This window comes from Lactuca virosa, chromosome 8 (genome assembly GCF_052849685.1).
Source record: "Lactuca virosa cultivar CGN04683 chromosome 8, Lactuca_virosa_CGN04683_v6, whole genome shotgun sequence".
Classification (NCBI taxonomy): Eukaryota; Viridiplantae; Streptophyta; class Magnoliopsida; order Asterales; family Asteraceae; genus Lactuca; species Lactuca virosa.
Window position 1 is genome coordinate 276,793,262 of NC_136433.1, and position 5,607 is coordinate 276,798,868.

Below are 5,607 nucleotides of genomic sequence, written 5' to 3' on the forward strand. Positions count from 1 at the left end.
GGGGTTAGAACCCTTAGAGAGAGAAAGTAGTGAGAGAAAGAAGTGAGAATGGAGTGAAGAAGAATGGCAGCCTCGCACTCCTATTTATAGTGCTGGAACTTCGGACTACGCTGGGCGTAGCCTTCGGTTACGCTGGGCGTAACTCGGATAAGCTTGCCACCTCGCATCCAGCTGTCTCGCATGTGGCTCGGAAGGGATAAGGCCGAGGTACGCTGGGCATACCCAACCTCGGACACGGGGCGTAGCGAAGGGCGACGTGTCCTTCATCCGAAGCAAGGCGTGATCAGCAAGCAGCGGCTAGGATCTTGCCACGTCATCAACAGGCTTTGCAAATTCGAGTCTAAACTTTAAAAATTCGTATCTTTCGCATACGAGCTCCGTTTTTGACGTTCTTTATATCCACGCGTAGGCGGGAATGTACTCTACAACTTTCGTTTAGACTCTGTCGGCTAATTTTGACTCTATTTTAAAAGTTATATTTTTAACAGGCCGGGACAGGATTGGTCCGTTAAAAATTCATAACTTCTTCATCCGATGTCCGTTTTCGTCTGTATTTTTATCGTTATGCTACTATTAATGAGATCTTCGATTCTCGTTTAGGTTATTTCGGCTAAAAACCGCTCGATCTTATATTCAAATTTCGGGTTGTACACTGCTACGCCGAAACTTCGAAAAATCATAACTTCCTCATACGAAGTCGGATTTGGGCGTTCTTTTTATGGACGCTCTCGGTTTAACGTATTCTACGACTTTCGTTTAGATCGCTAAGGCTAAAAGTCGCTCTATCGTAAATTCACTATTTACGCTTCCCGGTATTGTGTCAGTTCCGTCGCGAAACTTCGACGAGTCATAACTTCTTCGTTATAACTAGGATTTCGGCATTTTATATATCTACGGAACCCTTGAGACATATTCTACAACTTGGTAAAGATTATTTATTCTAAATAATCTTTTGTCGAAAAGTCGTTTTCGACCCCTATTATCTCTAGATTGACTAGCCCGGATCTACGGGCGTTACAATATCCATGAATCCCAATTTTTTGTTTTTCCAACACTAGATACTATTGGGAGGATTAGGTTACTACCATCTATGCCTACTGTAGGAACATCGTGCCCAAGTATTTCCTTTTAATATATGCTTTGTTAACGATAATAATATGATGCAAACATGTTTGAAATGCTCGAACATATACAATAATTCAATGGATTAGTCATTAAATTGAATACACATATTAAAAGAATCATAATTACTCACTATATAAGAAATATTACCGTGCAACTGATAGCCATAAAAATTATTCAAATTTGTTGTTGTAACCATATCTTTATATGTCTAACGGTCCTTGGTTTCTTCGTCTCCAAATTATAACAATATAAAAAAAGTCTTTGAATTATTTCTTCAGGGGTCCTTCTCACCAGATTTAGAGCATACATTTTTGCAGTCCATGCTTACTAATATGAAATATATACACTAAGATGGCCATTTAAAGTTTTTTGGGTCTATTTTCCCCACAACATATTACCTGTATTAACAGTTAATATGCCCCTCAAGAAGTGACCCAAAACTTTTTTCGTGGCTTGGAGATGATGCGGAAAGAGATGTGTGTTTAAGAAAGTGAGGCTATCTGATAGTTTAACCACTTGAAACGAATCATTGTCTTTATCTTTGGTATACTATAACTGCCATTTCTAATTTTTCGCAAAGCAAACAATTTCAAACCTGTCTTTTGTAGATTTGCTCACTCTAATTTTAAATCCCTCATTAACACATTTGAATCCTTAATTAAACTTAAGTTCTTCTTTGTTTCGAAGAGTTGATAGAGCTTCACATAAGAAGTATAATTGTGAGATGTGTCACCTTTACATTTTTGTTGAGCTAATTCGGGCAATGGTAAAGGTTCGGGAATCCCCCAAAGAGTGGTTTGTGTTTCTTCAGAATCAGAAAAATAATAAGGATACTTTTCCTCTTGGGATTTTCGGGATTTTAGGAGCCTAGTTTCCTACTCTTCAGGTTCAGTATCATCCCCATCAAACTCGAAATTGTTCAACTGGCTCTGCATATGAAATTATACTACCATAATCAACCAAGAACATTAGTTTTGCCTGATCATTTGCAGATTCATCAACATCGAATGTTGGAGAAACATCATCAATAGCCTTACTTTTATACCTAAAATCACCCCATGTATAGGCTTATTGTAAGAAATTGGGTGTGGGCAACTAGTCATAACACCAAATTGGTGCCACCTCACATGCCACATAAGCAATGGTGTTATAACACCAAGTGGGGAAATGGTCATCATGTTATAACAAGATGTAACACCAACTTTTTTCCATGTCATAATTTTTTTTTCTTTTTTTCGAGTTTCTTTTTTTTAGTTAAAACAAATATATTTCAAATAAAACATAATATATAAATAAAACATAATGTTTAAAAAAAATAACATAACATTTAAATCACACATAACATTCAAAATGAAAAAACATTACAACAAAAAATTTTTTTTTCCTAAACAACGTTATTCGTTATCGTTACCGTGGAAGATATAATCTGTCAAGTCCTCCCGAAGTTGTATGTGTTTATTTGTGTCCTAAATGTCAATGACTTTATGCAAATACGCAGTTGTTCCTGGTTGAAATTAAACGTGTCTAGGCTCCGTTGGGATATAGTATGCAATATTTCGTCCTTTATCTTCTAATGTCATCTTATGCATTATGATACATGCATACATGATATATCGTAGAGTTTCTAAATCCAATGGTCGTGTCGCATGTTCAACTATGTGTCACTTGGCCTTTAGCACTCCAAAAGCATTTTCCACATCCTTACGTGCTCCTTCTTGTCTTCTCTTGAAAAAAAATTCTCTTTCTTCAATCGGGTGTTGGAATGCCTTCACGAATGTGGCATACTGAGGATATATTCCATTTGTAAGGTAATACTCATATTTGTATTCGTTTCCATTCACTGTGAAAGGAGAATCTGGGGCCTTTCCATTCAAAAGGTTTTCGCAAATATACGTCTCCAAATGTTTCAACAATACCTCTTGACAACGTATACAAACTCTCTCTTGCGGTTCTTTCGGACATTCTCATATAGTCGTCCATGGTGTCCGGTGACTCCCCCATAGTCATCAAACGAATGGCCGCAACACATTTCTGCAACGTTGTAAACCCTCTTCTACCTCTAGCATCATATCTCAATTGAAAAAATTAATGCCTAAAACATAAATTAACTACAGTTTAAAAATATAGTACATTTGTATTAAAATTAAAGAAACATGTAGTACATTTGTATTTATTGTGTATAAAAGTATAGTGAATATGTATTAATATGAAAGAAACGATACTTGCTTTCCAAGGCATTGGCTATCCGTAGGAACACATTCCTACTCAAACAAAACCTTCTTTTGAAGCCCTTCGACCCGTATACACAATTATCCGCAAAGTAATCGCGATATAGATGTTCGTGTCCTTCATCGCGGTTTCTGTTTAACATCGCACGTCTTGTTAGTGGCGGAGCTAGGTCTAGTTGTAACAGCTTGTTAGTGTAATAATGATACATCATCCTGAAGAATATATCGTCATCGGAATCATCGGACGAGTCGAAAGGATCCATAATTTTTTTGAAGATAATTGAAATTATATAGAGAGAAAGAGAGAAATTGTGTGGAAAAAATTGTATAGATAATAGGTATTTATATAGGAAAAGAATAATTAATTTCAAAGTTATTTTTTTTTATTAATTTGACCATTAGTTTAAATTCAAACGGTATAATACGCGTTGCGTCCGGTGGTAACAAGCACGAGGTGCCCCACAACGAGAAGAAACGAGAAGGGGGGCGGTGTTCCCTCCGTTATGACACCGTTATGGCGTGTACACGTAGACCATAACGAGCACGAATGTGTCCATACTGATCGCTCTAAGAAGGAACATGATTGGATGTCATACGTAATAAATTTCAAATTTGATTACTTCCAGCACCGAATGACCCATTGTCACCCAAACCATTTTCACCGAGAAATCGATAAATACCACTTTCCATAAGATTATTAACAACAAACAATTGTACCGTGTTATGATGCATACTACTAACAACACTAAAAAAAATATTGACATCACTATCGTCTAGAATCCGCATAAATATATTTGATCCATAACATTGAAAATAATAAACGTATTTTATTAGTGTGTAAACTGGACTTGGAAGCAACCAACATAATTAACCCAACCAAGTTGATATCATTGTTTACATCTACACCAAAGAATGTATAGTCCGGAGCAATATACTGCATTGATCCATCGATTCGTTGCCATTGTCGTTCACTAGAAACTTACACTCGGTAAAATTCCTTATATGAGCTCATTTTTTACCACTACGAAATGTAACTCTGTATCTATGATCTAATAATAAACACAATACAGAACCAAAGAACCTTCAAATAATCCAATTTTTCAACTTTGGGATGACCATACATTCCGGAGTGCAGTCCGGTATATATATTTTTCCCGTCCGGAACGTACGAATGTACGTATGTCAGATTCCGGATTCGAGACCTAAAAACCACCACCAACTCATGAATGGTTATAAATACTCTGAAATACTAGATTTTAAAATAAAGGGTTATTTTACAGATTTAATAAAATATCGGTTATTTTTCTAAATACAGTTTACTTAATTTTCCAACAATAAACAGAGATAATAATAATTTCTGAGGGTACCCCACTTAGTAATTCTGATAAATTTTTATGTGACTGTTCACCCCAAAGCACGGATCTTTAGGCTGTATATGTGTGTGTGAATATGGGAACACACGTGGGTACGGAGTACACGTAAACACGTGGAATTGGATGTGGCCTTTAGACAGTGTTATGTGCAATGGGCAGCACACCCTTCTAGATTCAATCGCCTTCTAGAATTACCAACACCCTGTAAAAATATCACGTTCTAGAAGGCCGAGCAAGAGGTCAAAATGGCGCCTTTTACATCCGTCTTTTTTTGTCTAATCACTAGTGCCAGTTTGATAGTGATTGTGCCTTTTGAATTTCAATAATTTCATAAAAGTTATGGTTGTTATATTTTTACTAGTTACAGTAGTAATAATGATTTTAAGTGAATGTGCTTAGCAAGTTCTTTTCATTTGGTTAGGTATTAAATGAATCAATTGCATATGATATGAAACATATTATTTAATATTAACTATTTTAATTCCTAACTAGAAAGGTTACCCCGTTACGCGGGGGCCAAAAGCTTTCAATGTTGTTTCCGAATTGATAAATATGACAGACATAGAAAGTGAAAGAATGAAAAGTCCAGGCTTTGCCCCGGACAAAAAATGTAAAAGTTTTTACTGCAAGGACCAGAAGTGTGAAAATGGCTAAAGAATTAAAGGGGTAGGAATTAGCAACTTTTTAGAAAATGGATCAAATTTGTCAAACCGTTAAAGTTTTGTGGCCAAACTTTAAATATTAAAAGGTTCCAAAAAAGTGTAAAAATATTGATTGCAGGGACCAAAAGTGTAAAAATGGGTAAAGAATAATGACCAAAGTTGCCAAAAAACATCCAAATTTAGTATTCCTAACTTCCAACAATAATACAGGGACCAATT